This window comes from Saccoglossus kowalevskii, chromosome 13 (genome assembly GCF_978046115.1).
Source record: "Saccoglossus kowalevskii chromosome 13, keSacKowa6.1, whole genome shotgun sequence".
NCBI lineage: Eukaryota > Metazoa > Hemichordata > Enteropneusta > Harrimaniidae > Saccoglossus > Saccoglossus kowalevskii.
In genome coordinates, this window is record NC_140653.1 from 20,353,074 (window position 1) to 20,374,823 (window position 21,750).

Sequence of the window (21,750 nt, forward strand, 5' to 3'; positions counted from 1 at the left end):
ACTGCCAGTCTTGGATCACTAAACCGTACATATATCTCTAGTAAAGTACATGCAAATAATAAAATGAGTCAGTCTAGCGGGTTTTAATATATCTTCAAACGGAAAGACAGACAGGAATTTCGTTCGAACGAGAACTAATAAATGATAAACATGAAACATTGTTATTATTATTTTTCATATGTTCATTGAAGACGCATTTCTATGCAACCTACGTTGGATAATACTTTTCTCATTCAATGTTGGGGACATAATGTATTGAGGAATAGCAGAACATGACGTTTGGTGAGTATAAGATAGATCCCTGGTCTCCCTGGCATTCACTGATTGTATGTTCATGATCGGATTTTGAAAATTGAACTTAATCTCCTGTCTGTCCTCCTAAACATTCCTGTCTGGTGGTCATGACTTCCTATCTTGTGCTCGCCACATACCCAACATCTCATTATTTATTGACTGTCATTACAAACACAGACAGGAACATGGAATAGCCTTCCATGTTTCATTTTAGCATCATGTCACAGCAATGGTATTAGTGTGAAGTATTTAAAACGTCTTTGTCGCACGAATAGAACTGTTGATGATGTGATGACTGTAGTAAATCAGAGTTGCTACTGTGCACATGCGTAATATAGAGTGAAGTTTCACATGGCATTCATCTTGCATTCAGATGTCTTTGTTACTGCCGTAGTTTGAGTGCAATACATCACATTTGGTGACGATGGGGGGGGCATAACATTAGGACACAGACACGAAATTGACGAAATTCCCAGAGACTGGTGTTACTCAGATGTGTCTTTGATGTTTTGAGTGCTACTTCGAATGCCTAGAGCAATTCTATGTAACCAATGGGGTCACTGATGAAGACAACAAACGGGCGGTCTTACTCAGTTGTCTTGGAGGTAAGAATTATAGTCAATCTGATTAAAATCTGATGTAGTGTACGGGCTTTAATTATTTTGGCTATAAACTTATTTTAATTTTATTTTTTATTACTGCCTTTTTATTTTATCATTTATCATTTTACTTTGATTTTGATTTTTTTTAATTCCGCCCTACATACATCTGATCCGACGCCTAAGCAAGTCCCGTTCAAATCTCGCGTAAGTAACAGCCCCCCTTTTATACAGGCTGTCGGTTGCTTACTTGTTAGTGTAGCGATACTCTAGGGGCAATGTTTCTGTACATTATATTTTGCCCACTTTAATAAACCATTAATAGAAAATTGCTAGTATATTTTTATTTACAAAAGAAATTCCACAGCATTTTACAATTTTTGTCATTACGTATACATTGAATAATTTTTTCACTTCCAACAAATGTGTACACTTGTGTACATCTTCGCCAGCCAAGGTTCGTTTATTCAGTCATCGATTCAATTTTACATCAAACACTGAGCATACTTATCTAGAATGAAAGCAAAAACAACGTAAATCGTAATGATTAGAACACTGTAAACAGCTATAGTAAACAATGCAAACTGATTTTAAATTGTATAACAGTCACCAGCCCACGGCATCGACGCAGAAAATTGGAGCAAAAAAAATATTTCCTGATCAATTGCGATGTGTTCCAAATAAAAAATATTTCATTCCAGTCCAAATCAGCTCAATTACTTCAATAAAGAGTTATTGTATAATGTACAAAATGTTGATACATTTTGATGAATATTTACAGCTACGGCTTCAATACCGTAGATGATTTTGACCCGGTCGTCAACAAAACATCACCCGTCTCCAGGGCAAGCGACTGGAAAAAGACACCGGTGTTCGGTCGAACCGGTGTAAACAAAATCGAAACTCCCAGAATAACTACGCAAAATAACGATCTAAACTCGAACCATTCGAGCCACAATATAAACATAAAAAATGACTTTCGGTGCATTTGACAATGATAAACTTACCGAAAGCCGTGATTTTCTTGGTCGCTAACGTCGGTATAATCCGCCATTTTATTTGAGTGTGTTTGCCAATTGACTCTGCATGGTGACGTCACCACGTGCGCTATAGAAGGAGGTCTGTGATTCGTTGACTAAAATCATCGATAGTGGGTCTCGTTGAAATCTCGTTACATCAGATTTTAATTAGATTGGAGTTATAGTATACTCAGGAATTTTGTAGCTCCGATGAAACACGGTGAGAAAAAGTATGCACGGCTTACTTACGGAGACGTTAAAGGGATATTTTGAACCACTGATAATCGCCGAGCGATTCGAGTTTCAAAAACGTGAACAGAAGGCGGGTGAGTCTATTTCCGATTATGTGGTGGCCTTGAAGCAGTTGAGTTGCAAATGTCACTTTGGTGATTTCCCCAAATCAGCCCTCCGAGATCGATTAGTTTGTAGTCTTAACAGTAACCAGGGGGGGCAAGGGTTATTTTCGTTCAACGTAATTGCAATATTTTTTTGTTCGTACAACGTAAATTGAAAAAATAAATTCCGTAATTCTGTAATCAATCAAATATTTTTTCGTACACTGTAAAAATGTGTCATTTTTCTCGGTACGTACAAGAATTTTCTAGGTTTTCTTTCTTAATCTTCCGTAAAATGTAAAATAACCTTTATTTTCTCTGTAAACTGTAAACATTCAATTTTCACTGTAAACTGTAAAAACCTCTTTTTTTCCTTGTAAATTGTAAAATGCCTTTTTTATTTCCCGTAAATTTCCCGTAAAACTGTACCAGCTACCCCCCTTGCCGTCCCTCTAACCAACAAAGAAGGCATTGACTTTCAAACTGGAATGTGAGATTACTGTTGCCGCCAATAGCGATTCCAGACAGTTTCTAGGGGACCTAGACAGTAGTGTAAACAAAGTGGTCGGTAGAAAGAAATACAGACTCAGAAATCGTGAAAGGGGAAAACTAAGACATGGTGGGTTCAAAAAGAGTCAACCTACACAGGTCAAAGGTCATCCCAGCATAATTTTACCCATAAACCATGTTTGAGATGTGGATTTACTAATCACGACGCAAATTAGTGTGAATTTATGAATTCCCAGTCTTTCTGGTGTTTGCAAATTGGGCATACTAAGACAAGCGGGTAGGCTGGTTGGCGATCCCTCCATTAAAAAAAACATGTTAGGCTATTACTATGGTAGGACATGAACAGGAAGCTAGCGTCGGTTTATAACTAAACCCGGGCCCCGTGGTCATTTCGAAGTTCGCCAAAACATTCTAATCCTAGAATTGTAGGGTGAGATACATTTAGCGCAAAGGTATTCAAAAAAATAGTTGGTTGGCTGTTGCCATCGCAACGGTGGATCGGAAATGTTTTTAAGATTTTACTCACTAATTAGATTGAAGGTGTGACCTGCTTGCCAAATTTGAGCCAGGCCAAGACAATCACAGAAGAGTTAATACATGAAAACACTGGAGATCACACACAACAATGATTTTAAAAGCAATTCTAGCGGAACGGATCGCCAAAAATGTGCCATTCAGAGAAACGTGTCCATGAAGTGAGCTGTACTACAAGTGACAGAGACGGAACAAGTTCTGATGATGGAATTTAGGAATTTCTGATTAGGAATTTATACTGTATATACAGTTTGTAAGGGAAATGAGTTGACACTGGATCCAATCCAATAAAGGAATTAGGGAAATTGTTTATTTACAGTAAACTTGAAAAAGGGCACTAAACCTAATTTTTAAAGCACGACCCATTCCCATTCATGCATTGAAGGACAATTAGATCACTTAGAGATAGAAAGCAAAATATACATTGAGTCAGTTCTACTGTAATGGTTCTGTTAGAATTTGTGGTGATTATAAAGTGTCTGTAAATAGAGAACTAGAGGTAGATCAGTACCCACTTACTTCACTGGCAGATTGTTTTTCACAATTGTCAAGTGGGAGAATATTAACTAAATTAGATTTGGAACAAGCCTATACACAATTAGAGCTAGAATTTTAAACCATAAATACTCAACTCGGTTTATACCGTTATAAGAAACTGAATTATGGAATCGCAATTGCACCAGCCATTTTCAGAAAAATATGGATAACATTCTAAGTGGCATTCCTTATGTTGTTTGTTGCATAGATGATATTATAATTTCCACACGTGATGATCAGGAAATTATATCAAGTACTCCAACATAATGTAAGTTTGAATGTGGCCAAGTGCAAGTACTGTGTGAGTTTAACTTTCCTTGGACATCAGCAGGATAAAGAAGGTATTAAGCCACCTGATGAAAATCTAGAAGCCATCGTGGAAGCACCAAGCCCTACAAAGTTACGTTTCCATGGCATTTTATCATCCATGTTGAATCATTAAATACAAATCGTTACAGAAAGTGGTTGCATGAAATTAGAGTGAAAGCTGTGAAACAGCCATGATTAAATATAAGGAAGCCTTACTCAGTTCTGATGTTTATTATGATCCAAAGTTACCAGTTAAGTTATATAGTGATGCATCACCCCATGGAGTTGGGTCAATCATTGTCCATGGGATGGAGGATGGTTGTGAGAGGCCAATTGCCTATGCTTCACAAACATTGTCTGTGAGTGAAAGAAATTATGTTCAAATCGAAAACGTTTTACAAATACTTATACAAACAGAAGTTTACCAGATACCAGTTTACTGCTGACAACAATTCTTGTTTCAAAATCAGGCATTCCACCAATTGCAGCCGCTCAAATGCAACGTTGGGCTGTGCTTTTGTCTGGTTACCATTATGATATTGAGTACAATCGATCAGCAGATTACGGCAATGCAGATGCCTTATCACATCTACCCCAATGAAACATGATTATGAAGATAGCAGAATTTATAAAAATGTCCTGTATAAATGATTTAACTTTGAGATCAAGGGATGTAGTCAAGGCCACTATGAAATACCTAATCCACATCTCGCCATGATTTCATAATACATGGATGACCTGATAAAGAGGATGGAATGATCAATCCATAAATCGTCGTAAAGAACTGTCGATTGATCAGAAAATTGTCCTATGGGGAATGCAAGTGATGACTTTTGAATAAACTGCAAGGGAAATATTTGGGAATTGTCCGATCCAAAACCTTTGCTAGAAGCTATTTCTGGTGGCCTAGACTAGGTAAAATCCTGTGATGTATGTATGGCAGTACAAAATAATCCACCAAAAGCACCCTTATAAACTTGGTAGCAGGCCAGTCGGCCATGGCAATGCATTCATATTGACTTTGCCGAGAAAATGGTATATATCTACTAATTGCATATGATTCGTATTCCAAGTGGATCGATGCAATACCAATGACAACTAATACCAATGCAACTACACGTAGGGTTTGCTTATTTCGAGCTCACAGAGAAAATAACGGCCCTTGGTTGATGAATTTGAAACATTTATGAGAAACAATGTTATTGAACACCATTTGGTACATGTTTACCATCCTGCATCCAATGGAGCAGCTGAGAAAAGTGTACAAACCATGAAATATAACTTCACAAAAAAGTGTTAGACCCATCAAATAGCCTCATTTCTTTTATACATGTAGATATAGGTCCAGACCTCATCAAGTTACTGATCAAACTCAAGCCCCTTTATTCTTGAAAAGGCAAATTCGAAACCGGTTTACCCTCTTAAAACCCGATCTCGAACAGACCGTTATTAAAAACAGGATAAACAAGTTCAATATCATGTCAGGAGTAAAAATGCGTCAATTTAAGTTGGGGAAGAATTATGTAAAGAAATAGTGATAGAAAATAGGTTCCTGGTACTTTTGTTGAGCGTACTGGCACCTTATAAGGTAGATATTAATGGTATCACGAAGTTGATCAAGGTGGGACATATTCTAGTATGTACCCAAAACGTAAATACTGCGGAATGTGGTGTCACATCATCTAACCATCCACAACCTGTGCCAGATTATTAAGTGGATCAACTAGGTGGATCAACTTCATGAATATAGCTGGATGCATCTATATTGCATTTACAATAGAATCTATACAACCCAGAGAGGCTACTTCCATAGAATTCAATACGGATATGTGCCGCCCGACTGGGGTGTCATTTCACGTTTTTTTTGTTTAGAGTAATTTATCAATGTTTTGGTTTAGAAGTGTGTAGCATTTATTTATTTTTTCACAGGTTGTCAGAATGTAAGGCCTGCGTATTGCTGTTGAGAGGGGCACCCACATAACTCACACAGGGGGTTATTTCACTGCTAGAATGGAGTAGACAAGACAATAGTACTGGAAACAAAATGGCCAATGGCCTCTGCAATACAACAACGAAGAAATACATGAGTCTTTCTGGCAGAAGAACACTGGTATTCTGGAGGGCACCGTTGAAAGCAGGATATCGCAGAGCAGTTCATACAAGTCTCACAGAACAATGATTGAAGCCTGTATCACTTTTCTCACAAATGATGGGCCAAACTGGCCTCAGTCTGTCCATTTTATAGGCCTAAATGGCCCAGATTCAGGGACACCACCTGAATTTCCACATGAGTGGATGAATTTGAAACATTTAGAATGTTAGCCAATCACAATGTTATCTTCCTAGCAGCTGTCTCCCGCAGGCAAGTCAGTAGACTATAAACATCCTTTGTTATGGAAATCACAAGCACACCTGGTAGATTCAAGTTGTCCTTCCAGAGTGGTAAACAAGTATGACCTGTCAATCACCTTTATGACAGTTATCACACAGCAATGCACAGTTTCTTCCCATGATTCCATGCACACTTCTTTTTACAGAGTTTGAGGTAATATGACAAAAACATAGAATAAAGGATGTTGACACAGGTCCTCATCAGTTATCCAACCCCCTCCCGCAGCTGACATAGTGTATGTGGTATGAGTTAAGCCATGTGGGTCGCTGAAAACACTTGTGTTTAGAAGTGGGTAAATAAATTTTAAAAAATGGTTTAAAGTGAGTATGCTTTATGAGAGGTTACCCCTATCCACATAAGGTGAAAGTCTGGGCTATACAATTCGCGAGACTGTAAGACGCATTATTACAGACTTGAACCCCGAATGCTTAGCATTGCATTCAATACATCTACTATGTAGATGAACATATCGTTCATTTATGCCAAATTTAGATTTCGTCCGGCTACAGCAAGCTAAAATCATACGGATTTACATAAATGTTGCAATCGATGGATACTCTCGTAAAATAATGTGGTTCAAAGCATTTAAGGTAGCGGAATAGTTTTTTGGGCACTTTTCACATTTTTTTTTGAAAATCACAAGCATAGCTCCATAAGGCATGCCACATACATTAGTGTATTTATTTTATTGAAAAAATAATATCTTGTACAAGTAAACTGTTTTTTTTCTTGTGTGCAAACAAATACCCAAGTTTTTTGTTTATCCAGTGTACACCCCATGAGTGCTTCTCATTAATATTCATGGTTAACAAACATAACTGAACTGGGGCTAAGCTATTTACAAACAACTGATAAGATATCTGTTTGTAGTTTACACACAGCTGATAAGATGTGTGCACTGCTTCGTTTCAAGAAGAGGAAGCTGTACAGCAAAAACAAAAACAAAAAACACTTTCGAAACACAACAAATTTTGTATAAACAAAATAGTACATGAGTGTATCACATGTTACCGGATTTTGCCATAAATTCGCCCGGGCCGTTTAACGGCAGTTTGGTATTTTTTAAGATTTTTTTAAAAATATTTTGGGAAGACAAATTTATGTTCTAAATGTTATTTTAATAAATCTGTTGTCAAAATAAAAGTACAATGTCACAGTTGGAGATTTTTTATTTTTTTTTATTTCTGTTTGATACATTATATGCTTTTTAGGATCAGATCAGGGGGCCTTGACCCTTACCGAGTTCCGTGTTGATTGACATTCAACGAGATCCGAATTTTTAATTTGATGGCTGGTTTGAATATATCCACTTTTACAGTGATCAATATAAGCGTTTGGAAATAGCATAATTATATTGCGTGAGTGAAAGAAGCCAGTGAAACAGCGTGTTCTATTTATTTCTAACGCGCGTGGTCGGCGTCTTTGATTGCGATTGTTTTGTATTTTTGTCTTCGAAATGTATCACTCGCTGCGTTTTTTTTGGGGGGTCACGTCTCGCAACTGAAAGTCCAAGCTGACTTTGTTTTGGCTGTAAAACTAAAAGCCCCCAACGTCGGATTCGTCAGCGTCATTCACAAATACTTGAAGGGCATCTGTGATATCTTCACCTTCAAACTGTCTTCGTCTAAAAAGTCAAATTCGTCATCTTCTTCTCCACAGTTAGCTTCCCCAGCTAACACCTCTTGAAGTTTGCTGTTCAGTAATTTACTTTCATTGACTCCACCGTCATTCACAGCAGTTTTCGTTTCCTCAACGGCGGTACTCACAATGGTAAAGGATGTTTCCCAAGATAGTACGACGTATTCAATGCGTAAGTGTGAATTATAAACAGACCAGAAAAGTCCGGTTAAAGCAACAAAAAGACGACAAAAAGACACTTTGAAGCCCCGTCATAGCCATAACAAGAAACCACGTGGGGTTGTTTAGTGTCTGTCAATATTTTAGAACACTGCATTTTCATTGGTCGAATTACGTTGAAAGAGTCGTCAAGAGTCTGTTGACAGTGATTGATCACTGTTATCATCATGAGAAAAAAAGAGTTATCCGCAATATACTTGCTGTTGGGGAGCCACACTACGGTAGCTTCCTTTGCCGAGATCGCCAGAATCTTCACGATAAAGTGGCAAGTTTAAAACTTGATGCAGCACAATTATTTGCGAACATAATGGACTTGAATTTAGCTGATGGTGGTTGTTACTATCTTAAAATAAAATCAAACCAAAGTCCGACGTACCTGCAAAAAGAGTGCATGTAAATGTGCTGTAAGACGAACACTTTGGTAAGGAGGGGCAGAGTTTCCTTCGAATTCGTCTAAAAATCGCTTTAGGCTTATTCAGGTAAAATGAAAACTAAACTTGCACGAACATTACAAAAGGTCCCTCCCGAAAATAACAAGTCCAACAAAAACGGTCTCGTCGGATAATGATTTACAATATTTTCGTGTTGAAAATTTACTCTGCATTTCTTCCAATTCCACACATAAAAAAACTTACCCCACAGCCGTCATTCCATTTTCTTATTCTACCGTAATCTGCGCAAGTTTGCTCGCGGGAGTCTGATAATTATTGTCGGAAAGTGTTCTTGTGTCTCTAAAAGACTTTGAAACTTGTGGAATACTCAAGAAAATAAGTTTGCAAATAAAACGGCCCAAACATAAATACGCTATGTTGACAAACACTTCAACTGCCCAGTGTAGTATTTGTGTTGTTTGCTACCTGCAAACAGAACCGCCCACTTTGCATAATCCCAGCTGTAATGAATGACGTCACCGTTCGTTATCCGCACAGACCGTGTCAAAACTCCATAGCGTGAAAGAAAACGGTAAAAATACAGTTTTTTCACAGACATAAATGTCGAATCATGATTTTTTCTGAAAACAACCTTCAAGGTAATTTATTTACTGCCAACCTATATAATTGTTGCTGCTAAAACGGGAGTTAACCTTGATTGAAGTTTAAAATCATAAAAGTGCCGATTTCTCGGTGTTCGATTTCTGGCAATTGCCGTTGACCTAATTTTAAATGGCGTTTCAGTGAGTAGCGCTACGATGTCGCCGTTTGGCTTTCCGTACTCTCGAATATGTTGGCTTCGTATCCGTATTTACATTTTTGCGAAATTCTATCGCGTATTTTCACAAACCTCGCGCAAACCACCGGTATACACTAACTTCAACACCAAAAAACGTGCTTGAAATTTTCCATTTTCGGATAGGAAAAAAAAACTTAATTTAAAAAATAGAAATACGGATTTAAACTTCATGACCTTTGCTTCAAAACAGTGTAAAGTTTTTGGCCGCATGCATGACCGTAGAGCTGACATTTAAAAATGTATTCACGTTAGTTAATTATCAGCCGCGCCGATTTTCAGAATCACGTGACGCTAAAACAAACACAGTGTTCACAAAATATTAATAATAGAAAAGTACAAGTCAAGGGCTTTCCAAACATATATAGATTGTATAGGTTCTTGTAAAATTTACTCCGATTATAGATGTTTACATTTTCCATGCCAAAAAACTATCTCGCTACCTTAAGCTAATGCCAATAGTACATTACAGCAGGCAAAAATAACCAAGATGCCTAAGATCGTGAGAGGAGATTTCTGGACCGATAACGGCCACGTAGAACAGTTCCTGAAGTTTCTAGAATTCACTTCCATTGCCAGCCTTTTTATATAGAACAGGTCTAACTAATCAGAAAATTGAATCCTGGTGGGGAGAATATTGGTGGAGTCAATTTTGCAAAAATATTTTTCAGAGAATTAATGATGATGGTGGCAATTTCGATAGAACTGTGTCAGATGAAAAATTTGATGCGCTCCTGTTTTACTGCAATTATTCAGGTACGAATATTGAATGGAGGGTTATAAAATAAAACTACAGTAGCCACGAAAATAATGTAATTTAATTTTGGAACTGCCAAATCCCGCATTTTATGTTGATTTTTAAACCAAAGTGCTTTGTCATTTTAATAAGTTAGCTAATATTATGTGTGACAACTTGAGAAGAAAAGCATTTAAATCTCCATTTCAAAACCATGCCAAATTGTATCGAGCGCGAATATAAAAGCAGTTTACTATGCAAGTGTGAACACAAGTTCTAATGCTTAATTTGAATGACTATATCTTAACTATACTATCTTTAACTATAACTTAACTATATTCGAAGAAAGATTGGAAGAGGTAGTTTCAGTATAGAAATCATGTCATCATCTATGGTATCAACCTCAAAATCATTTAGGTCAACTTCAAAAATCATTCCTCTTTTTTAAAAACCATAAGAAAAGAAGATCCCTAACCCTAATTGTAATCGTTTAGCTTGTTTACTGTTCTTTCCGACAAACATATTTTTGTACCACCACCTTCGTTCATGTAAACTGGTATGATTACTTGCATCTATTCGATACATGTTTCTACAAACGTTAAAGGGGGCGGTCGTCGCAACGCGTCCTGTTCGATATCGATCGCATGGCAACATACATAACATGCTTAAAATACATTGTTTATTTATATTGAATTCAAGCATGTGCTGCAAGAAAACCACCATCTTTTAATAGTTGCTAAATGATCACCATAAGAAGAAATGTATTTTGATAACATGTCTCCTACATCATAATAACCACAGCTGAATAAATCTAAACATGAATTGAAAATAGTTGAAAATTACTTCACATATATGTTTACTGTAATATATTCACATTGGTGCAATGCATTATTATATCCAGCTGTACTAAAAATGTATTCGGATACACAGACACTGGCTATCACCTCTCTTGATACATTACGACACATCAAAAAGTCGTACAATTGGTCTGAAATGGATACTTTAGTGCTGTATATGTAACACTATGTGGTTAGTGTGATGAGAAACATATTGTATCAATATTCATCTATCAAGCGAAAATTAGTGACTGCCAAAAAACCACAAAATGACCTTTAGCTGTGAAAACAACATTATTTTAGTAATTGATGGGTGTTATAGGGTGGTAATATATTTCTGATAGCATGAACATGTCAATGGCTTAATAATGATCAATATTATGTACTTATAAAGGAAGTTCTATTCCCAAAATGGTCGCTCAAGTGAGTTACACAATTTGTGTAACCCATAAATATCTTAAAATATTACTTTCAAAATGTTAACGTTCTATTTTGTACTGTGACTCAAAGGTGAATTAATGTTCTTGCTAGTCATGTTGAAAGCACTAGATACAAATGTTTGTATTGTACAACCATTCTTTGTGTGGAAAAGTCAATAGTCGAATCTCACCTGGGACCTAAGAATGGCATGTTGGACAGTATTATGTAATCAGTTATTTTATCTCGCAGTTACAATTACAAAGTTCTGTGCACTTTTTGTTTGCCTTGTTGCATCCACACCTGCCACTGCAATCATGCTGGCTTTTGCAACTGCACTTCACAAGTTCACTGCAGGCTTTAGAGGAAATGGGAAGGGTGATCCAAATAGGAATCCATGATGGGAGTATCTGGAGTGTCTTCTTCCTGCATCCATTCCCATCCCTCTGGTGAAAGAACGTGTTGCTTGTGCAATTCGCTGGTTGTCCAAATACCAGCCTGGTATGCAGCACGTTTTGTGTGATGCAACAGAGCGTCCTGTGTAGGTGGAATGCCATTCATGGACCTGTTCATGTGGCAGAATAACTCTTTTCTTGACTCATTGACTGATTCAAAGTTACTGGAATTATCATATAGCACAACCACATAGCGTTCCAGAAGCTTATAGGAGATTTTAGATGTACAAAAGCAAAGGAATTGAGTGCCATCCAGGTGAAAGCTTGAGTCACATTGGGGAAGGAATTCCAGGTGTCCCATGCTAATGTCTTTCCTTTTTAGAAAAAGAATGATGTAGTGTCACACCCAGTGAAAGTGCGGAATACAGGAAATGCTAGAGATCTGTCTTTACCAAGAGCTGTGCAGTTGGCGTTAACATGGAAGTATCTAAAATGTTTCTTACTACCAAAAGCACCCCATATGTCTGCAGCTGAATGTAGATGTTGCAATTTGCCAATGAGAATCACCAGTACATCAGTATCCACAGTGCGTACTTGGCATGTAGTGTATCCATTTTGTAATGCATCCAAGAGATGAATAAGTAGATATGTGTCTACTGACCTGCCATATGTAATGAAGATCTCTCCTCCTTTTGGACATTTTGTCATTGAAACTTTGTTAGAGAGGAAAGGAAAGAGTTCTTCCTTGTTTTTAGAGTCATGCAAAAAGGTTTTATTCCAACCTTCCACTTTTCAACGAATCTCTGTACCATGCTTTCCTCAAGTTGACTCTGTAATGCTGCTATCAACATAGGTATCCAATACCACATCCACTCTGTCTGTATTCGCTGAATGTTGCAGGATGTATGGTACAAATACATTATCAGCATATCCGTCAAATGTGGGAACATTATCCGTGGAAATACCACTGCAGTACCATCCAGTACTTTAACTTCAAAGTTAGTAGGCAGGTCTTTCTGATTCTTCAGCTCCATCTTCTTGAGAAGGTCAGCCTTGATGGAAAACCGCATTTTGCTCCCGATAGATAATGAGGGAGGGTAAGAGTGATTCTCATGCTGGAAGAATATACTCATATCACCTTCTGTATGCTGCATTATGATGAGAAGTCCTGAAAAAGAGCAACATCGTCCTTTAGCATTTTCTCTGTTTGCTTTGGTGACTTTTTGCGGGATGGGCACTTGAAGAGGGGGAGACAGTTTTTCTTAATTGGGTCATGAATCAATTGCGTTCGGTCTACGATGACACTCTTGTGATAATTATTGTATTGCTCCTTGCCTGATACTTCAATACAGTGAACTTTCTCAACTACTGGGAGTCCATGACAAGCAGTTCCAGAGCATTATCTAAGAATGGATTACTCATGTCACTAATAGTGTAGACCAAAGCCTCTGTTTGCTCTTTGAATGTTTCTTGTGCTACAAACCCTTACTCATGGTGTAACAGCTTCTATTCAGTTGAATATATGTATTCACTTTCAAATTCTGAAAGAAGTCTTGCCTGTTCTGGACCAGCTACCATCCACTTCCTGAAAGCAAATGGGTTTTGTGTTGTGCCCAACTGCACCATAAGCAGCCTTAACGAGCAGATTGCTTTGTTCATGTGCCTGATCTATTGGCATTGCAAAACGTCTGTTCAATGTCTTCTGTACAGTCCAGTGGCCATGGTCTTCCAATTCAGATCGAATAGGTGGTGGAAGGGTCGCCATGTCACGGATATGTATTGGTAACCATCAAGCATAATTCTGATGATCAAAGAACCATGGAACAATACATTTAAGGACTTCTACGTAGAGAGGAAAGTTCTGTTTCAGATGAGCTCTAACACAAATAAGACCCATTATCTCCATATTGAGGATGGTGTGCTGATTATTTCTTGTCTCCATGCTATCATATCATTATCGCCATGCGAACCTTCGGTCTTCAAGATTGCATCCGTCTGTAGCTTAGCTAAGGCCAACTCACTGAGTTGATGGGCGCATCTAGTTCGTGTAAGGTTGGAAGCCTTGAGGAATGAGTCAACTGTACCTGATGAAGCAACACCTGCATTTGTAAGTGCTATTGTCCACCCAGAACCATCTAAGAAGTCACCGAATGTTTCCCACATGGTCATCTCAATATGGAGACCTCCTGATTGCGTAGTTAACATTATTATTAACATTATAAACATTATTAACATGACAGTGTAAATGTCTTCACTATGGGTATTGGGCCAGTGCCACTGAACAAACTTGCCAAGGGCAAAAAGAGGGACATCCATTGCGACAACAGGATTGAGATATTATGTAGCTTCATGAAGCACATTCATTCCATGTTTGATCATGGCTACTGTAGCTGCCTTCTCACAAAATAGCCGCAAGAGTTGAGTGAAGCCTCCTCTCTTTCTGAGTAGTTTTTTTTAGTATAAGTATTACAAAGCAAAAAAGCCATTGGCCCAATAAGCAAATACAGTTTCACTTAACAATTGTAACAATAGAGAAAACAAAAAATCATTTAAGTTCTGCTTTTCATGGCGAAATAAACATAACTCACTAACTGATTTAAAATTACATCGTTTCTTGAACTCATGAGCGAGATAAATTTGTTGTAAGTGGGGTTGGTGCGGAACCATACAGGCAAAAATTCTGCTCTAATACGTTGATAACGATGGCAAATAGCTATAAAATGATATTCGTCTTCAACATAAAGTTGATTTCGTTCAACACAGTATTCACACAATCTATTATCGAGGGGGCATTTCCATGTCTTCCCTTTTCAATACGCGAATTGTGAGAAGAACAACGTAACCTTGACAATACAGCTCTGAATTTGAAAACATGGATGCAAGACAAATATTTTACTTGCTCAAGTGACGACTTAAAATCGAGATAGGAACGGAGTTTGGGGGAAGAAGCAGTGTCGTCGTGCCATACTTGTTGCACACAATCTTTAAGTCTTTGTGTGAACTGTGAAAGAAACACACTTTTCGAGCCTACACCTTGGTTCAGCCATACATGACCGAATCCAAAGCGAAATAGCAAAATGTTTACATTAAAAGCCCAATTTACCGACGTTATAACACGTTGGTCGGATAATCTTTTTAACATTAAATAACATTTATGAGGATATCTATTACCGTCCATTTGTAATAATCTCAGCCAGTAGCTAATGCATCTTTTAAAGTAAATAACATAGAGAGGAAAACGACCACATTCGCCAACAGCTGATAAATCGCGTGAGTTATTACTCACACCGAGTAGAAATTTACAAAATTGATTCTGAACTTGTTCAATTTGAGGAGCGTTCCCGTAACCCCAGATTGGCACAATGATGGAATCAAATAATTTGAATGAATCAGATGTGGTCATACCACCAAGTTTTCGAATCAATACTTTAAGTTGAAACATAGCTTTTTTACCCTGGGCTGATTGGTTTAATTTGGTCGGATTCCAACTTAATCTGGAGGAAAATAATACACCAAGATACTTGTACTGAGGGACGATTTTAATTTCATGATCGCGATAGAACCATTTTTCACCTTGTTTTAGAAAACCACCCCTGCGAAAAACAATTATCTGTGTTTTGTTTAGGTTTAGAGTTAGACCCCAGTGAGAACAAAATTGGTGTACGTTATTTATTTGTCGTTGAGTATGTATTGGCATATCACAACCCACGGCTACGTCATCCGCGTACATCAATATATTAAGGTTGTGAAGATCGTTGTCAATGCAAACACCCTCACATCCAACAGTACTAGTGTATGAAACGAGATCCTTGATAAAAATAGTAAATAATATAGGGCTAAGCATACAACCTTGACGTGTCCCGATAGTGCATTTAAAATATTCAGTGAGACTACCAGATGAAATCACACAAGATTGCAACTTACTGTACATTGAGAGAGTAACCGACAAGAATTTTCCATGAATCCCATAATTGATTAGTTTCGACCACAGAAAATCATGTTGAATCGAGTCAAACGCCTTAGCGAAATCAATAAAAATACAATAAAAGCGCCCTTTTTTCTTCATTAAATATTTTGCTGCCATGGCTTGGAGTGTAAAAATATTGTCACTTGTACTGTAGCCTCGCCGAAAACCACATTGCACTTCAGATAATATACAATTCTTACGACACCAGTGGTCCAGACGTGAATTTAGGATTTTTGTTAGAATCTTGCTTGTTACTGATATAAGAGAGATACCCCTGTAATTGTTGACATCAGAGCGATCACCTTTTTTGTGTAGTGGCGAGATAATGGCTTTACACCAGGTTAATGGAAAGTTGCAGCTGGAGAGTATGTTATTGAATAGAAGCAATAAGACAGGACTAATGTGAATCCAGCTATGTTTAAATAGTTCTATTACAAGGCCATCGTGACCCGGAGCCTTGTTATTTGCCAAACTTCTAATCGCTTTCTCAATTTCTAACATAGTTATATTTGCATTTAAATCAAGTGGCACATTATCATCACACTGGTCACAATGCTCATCGTGTAGTTCTAGGTTCCTAATTACAGCTTTTGTGAATTCATTTGCAGGTGAGATTGGTTTGTTTAACAGGCCATGAAAATAATTGTACCAACAGTCCGCTTTAATTTCATTGGTTAGGGGCGCATTACATTTAATATTTCGCAAAGTAGCCCAGAATTTCACAGAATCTTGTTTTGCTTCTAAAAGTTTGTATTTTTGTTTGTCTATAGATAACCGATTCTTATTTCTACATATTGCTTTGAAATTATTTTTAGCAACTCTATAAGTGGTCAAGTCACTATTGATATTTGAGAGTCTGAATTTGTTTAGGGCTTTATATTTTTCTATTTTAGTATGAGGCTGTAAAGAGGCATGAAATGCTGCCCAAGTCACAGTGTCGCCTTTGTCTAGTTGTTGCTTTGCTACTTGATGTAAAGCGTGCTGTAACCAGTGTTCCTCCTTGATCCGTGCTTCTTGTAGATGGCCCTCTACCTTCTTAATGTTGCGTGGAGCTTCAGGAACACACACCTTGAACAGCTGTGTATTTGTCAGGCAGAACAGGTTTTTCTGTATACCATTCGAAGAGATGGAGATAGCTTTTGGCTTGATCCAAGATTGGTCTTAGATGGAGACTGAAATGAGCTAATAGCAGTATTATGGAAAGAATATTTGGCTGTAGTACTTGAGTGGTTGTGGTCAATGTTGTCTAAGGCACCAACAGTGAAAAGACTGTGACGCAACTGAGAAGGGGACTCAACACCCTGTTCCTCAAACTGATTGCAGACAGCTGTCACCAGTTTGGATTCAAGCTGAAGAACCCGATCATAACTCACACATAGGCTCAATTTATACAGTTGAGGTGAGCGTGTGAATATTATTCTTTATATACAAAGGAAGCGATGGCTCATAGTCTGTGGAATGGTGTGACACTTCTGTAGACGATGGTCTTTGTTTGCAGTTGAAAATGATCAGCTGTGCTATAGAGAGATATGCCTGTGAATCTACTACTTGTTGATCCTTTAAATTGGTTCCAATTAACAGCATGGAGACAAGAAACTTTAGGTTTACAGCTGTTGATTTATTTAAAATTGTACTTGTTTTAAAGTTTACTCTGAATTTCTAAACTCTGAATCTGATTGGCATTTTCTGTATGAATCTATTTAGTGCAACATAACTCAGAATTCGTTATTTATTTTGTCTGTCGTTTTTTTCTTGTAAGCCACAGACATGTTAATAACCCTCGAAAACTGCTCAATGCTTCAAAATCTCCTTGATAAAAACTCAAAAGTTGCCATTTTACCCGCTATTATGTGGTTTTCCTAGATTTTGGTGGTCATTTTTAATAACGCCCTCTATCTGGCCACCAAATCATTAGATATTTTGGCACCCCTTCAAGATTTGATGCTAAGGGCCTAAGGAAGCCCCACAGAAAATTTGACGCTTTTGTCCGGCGTGTCCACATAACTGACTAAATTGAATGGCAGTCGTTAAAAGTTAAACTCGGTATACAACCTCAATAAATTCTAAAACAGGGTCTAACAGTGTTCCATAGTAATTTTTCCTAAATCAAGCTTGGTTAACTTTGGTCATTAACATAACATACACTTCACACAGTACCCAATCATATTTAAAAAAATTAAAAAGTACCCTATTGTGCTCAAATTCAGTTGTGATGGCGTAGTTAATCAAACAGCTACATTCTTATTTCCCAGCTGAATTGTTCGTAGTACAAAATCATGTATCAATTATTAGGTACCTATTTGCAGCATAAATTTATCAACACAAATCAATATAAACAACACTGCGCATATCCAGTGCCATTGCCTCTGTATCCCACACCCGGGAATGGATACTCTATTTTTGTGTGGAAGTGCTCTTCAGGGTGTTTTTTGGCTTGTTTGTCCCCCAAAATGTCCCAAAGTTTAGTGCAGCATAACCAAAGTTCGTTAAAACAGCAATATTAAGGGGGCATAAGATTGGCTCAACCGTGAAAATGAGAGGATGAAAAAAGCAGCACATACCCGCAGACGTCAATAATAGGAGTACCCCAGGATCTCACAGTGTGGGGTACAAATAACATACAACATATCTACAAATACACATACTGTAGGTGAAAGCTGCATCTTAATACTCGACTGGCCGACTAAAGACGAAAAGTTAAAACGTATTTTGTTGTGTATGTCTATTTGACTGTAAAGCTTAAGTGACTTTTCCGATCCCGTACCTCAAGCAGACGTGTATAGAGACACGACGAGAAATTCCCTCATGACAGTAGCTTGTAAAGCAATTGATGTTTTTATTGCCATAGTTTCACGTGTCTGATGTTTTCAGTGATCTTTTACTAAATATAATGACTTTTTTTTAGATAAATTGATTTCTAGTTTTCATTTATGTTTCCATGCATGTGTGTAGTATGTTGATTTCATCCGTAATCCAGACGGTGTTTGAGACATTAGGGCCAAGTTATCTGCATAGAGACAAGAATTAATTGATTGCTTGTCTAAAACAGCTGGATTTAATGGTTCTTTACTAGAATCTAACAAGGTCATTAATATACAAGTTAAACAATGAAACCCATAACTCGCGCATGCGTTGCGCGACGACCACCGCCCTTTAACTGTCGTAGTTTGATTTGTTTTTAGTAATATGTCGGTAGCGTAATGTTTCGGTGTAATGGCTTCGCCAAAAAAAAACATCTAAACATGCAGACTAAAAGGCTTACCGCAATAGCGAATTATTCGAGCAGGAAACACACACTCAATATTTCACCTTACCCGCGCGTTGTTTTACTCCGCTGACAATAAATAGCGTGTAGTTCCTTCCAATCACTTAATTGTAAGGTAAGCCAAGGTAAACTTGGTGTTAATTCTAGAAACAAAATATGAACTTTGAAGTATCGCGTAATCTACAGATTAGCGGTATGGTATGATTTAGTTACGCCCACTTGGTGGCGCTATACTCGTTGACGCGCATTCCAATTATTCTTGTCCGGTATCAGTGAAAATGTTCGAAGGCGAACCGCATTGACCAACATGTAAGATAATGGTGTTATTGTCCAAATGTAACTACTGTGTGTATTTCCAAAAGCCAAATATTTGTTTTTTCTCGTACTGTAGAATACTTTATTTTTGCTTGGAATTTATTTTCGCTATTTTCGCTGAAGGGATGATTCCGTGAAAATAAAATCCAGCGAATATACTTTTTTTCCTAAAAAGCCTTTTTTCCCCAAAAAGCCTTTTCAGCGAAAATTAATTCCAGCAAAAATAAAGTATTCCACAGTATTTGAAACTATGTTACAACTGAGGCAAAAGAGGTTTAGCTTCTTATCTTCAAGAAAATTTAAACTCAAGTTTTCTGTGCGTTGATTTTTCCTTGTTTTTCTTTTCAAGTAAACTAGTATTCGATACATCAGCTGCAAGGTCTTTATTCAACATTGAACATGTATTATTCATCTTTAAAAAGCTATGGTTCCTCCCACAAGATGTATTAATATTACAAGGTCGTTCGCGATTATCAGAACTGATATTCACATTTCAATATTTTTTGCAGTATGGTTTTGTTGTAAGTTGTTGTTACAAAATGTTGTTCACTTATGGTCACGGGACCACTTATGCGTGAAATGGCGATTTTTGAGCCATTCAACATTGTTTCCCGTAGGGAACAGTCTCGCCATATCTGAAAACACCATTCTAACAGTATTTTGTTATAAGATAGGGAATTATGGGTATCAGGCCCGTAGTTTGGGAGGGTTCGGGGGGCTCAGTCGAACCCCCTAAATTTTGGAAGTGAATAGATTTATGATCGTAGATTAGAACATAATAAAACAAACAGTATTAATTAAAATAATTATCATCGTTTAAATAACTTGACTCAGTGAGGTAACTATCAGACTCGGTCGAAATTGCATAGTAATGAACATTTAGGTGACAACGAGCTTTAAATGTCAATCGTGAAGTTACGCCGTCTCAGTTCAACAGCTGCCAATCAAAACAGGTTGTTATAAATGGGCAAGCTTTTATTCGGTGATTCCGCGATGGTGTAATGAAGATCGCGTTCAAGCAGCTGATGTGAAATATTAAAGCAACATTGAAACAATAATGTAATGGTAGTCACTCTCTGAAGGATGTGGTGGTCCTGAATAGGTTCGTTTGTCTTGTGCTAGTGTTCGCTCAGTTAGTAAAGTGTGGGGTTCGAACGGGATTGAGACGACAACACGACACTGTACTTTCATAGTGGTTCATTAGTTTTGTATTCTTCAAGTTAATGATGGCATATATACTGTTTTGTTCTAAGTGTATCAGCCAAATGTAGTCAACTTATTGTATTAGTACGTGTAGCCTGTGTTATTGGACATAGTGTACAGCTAAGAATTGAAAACATCATTAAAAAAATGACGAAGATTTATCATCACGAGTTGAAGGTTGGTTGAAGAGCTTCTTGCAGCCAAAAAGTTATCCCACAGTGTTGCTTCAGCACTGAAACTATGCGATAAATCATATTTTTCAAACATATTTTTTTACACGTTTTTTTTATGTCTTAGAAAATTTTCTATATTTTTAGTGGGTTCATAAAAAGGAGAAGTTTATTGAGACCGCTGCTAAACTGCTACTATATGCATATTATTTTACCGCCCTCTAAAATCAGATTTACAGTAAACCAACAAATTTACGTACTGCAAGAAACTTGGTAGTATGCCATTGGTTAGTGCATTTAATTTGTTTGATGCAATCACCGTGCCAACTATTTCTTATGGTAGTGATATGGGGGTACCAAAATTCGGAAATCGAGAGGGTACAGATAACATTTTGCAGATATCTACCCGGTACTTAACATTAATAGTTGTAAAAACAATGTAGCGATGTTGGACGAATGTAGAAGGCTTCCATTATGCTGTGGTTATTTCAAGTGTTGTATCTTATATTGGTTAAAATTAAATAATAAATAGCTGGAACCCCAAAACATGTTATATCATGGGAGACTTACTTGGGATACCCACATAAAAATCGCCTGTTCAAATATGGTTTCGGCATTGCCTGGTTTGGAAAACAAGTTGCAGATACTGCAAATTTCTTAGAGATATTTACTCAAAGAATAACAAAAATTGTTGTCAGCAAGAATGGCATGCCTCAATTTCACAATCATCCAGGCTGTGTACTTTCGAAAAAATCGATGTAATATTATAACCTGGGAGATTTATTGGCAAGCAATTATAGACTAAAATTTATACCGACGAGTTTTCGCTGTTT

The 21,750-nt window shown here is 37.4% G+C and overlaps 1 long non-coding RNA gene across 1 annotated transcript; it reads right to left on the reverse strand.

Moving 5' to 3' along the window:
* Positions 1-1,211: 1,211 nt before the first annotated feature.
* LOC144359606 (uncharacterized) lies at positions 1,212-1,943 on the reverse strand. Its single transcript, XR_013422049.2, has 2 exons — positions 1,901-1,943; positions 1,212-1,404 (listed from the first exon to the last, which is right to left on the reverse strand). It is a non-coding gene; the product is annotated as an uncharacterized LOC144359606 (long non-coding RNA).
* Between the last annotated feature and the right edge of the window lie 19,807 nt (positions 1,944-21,750).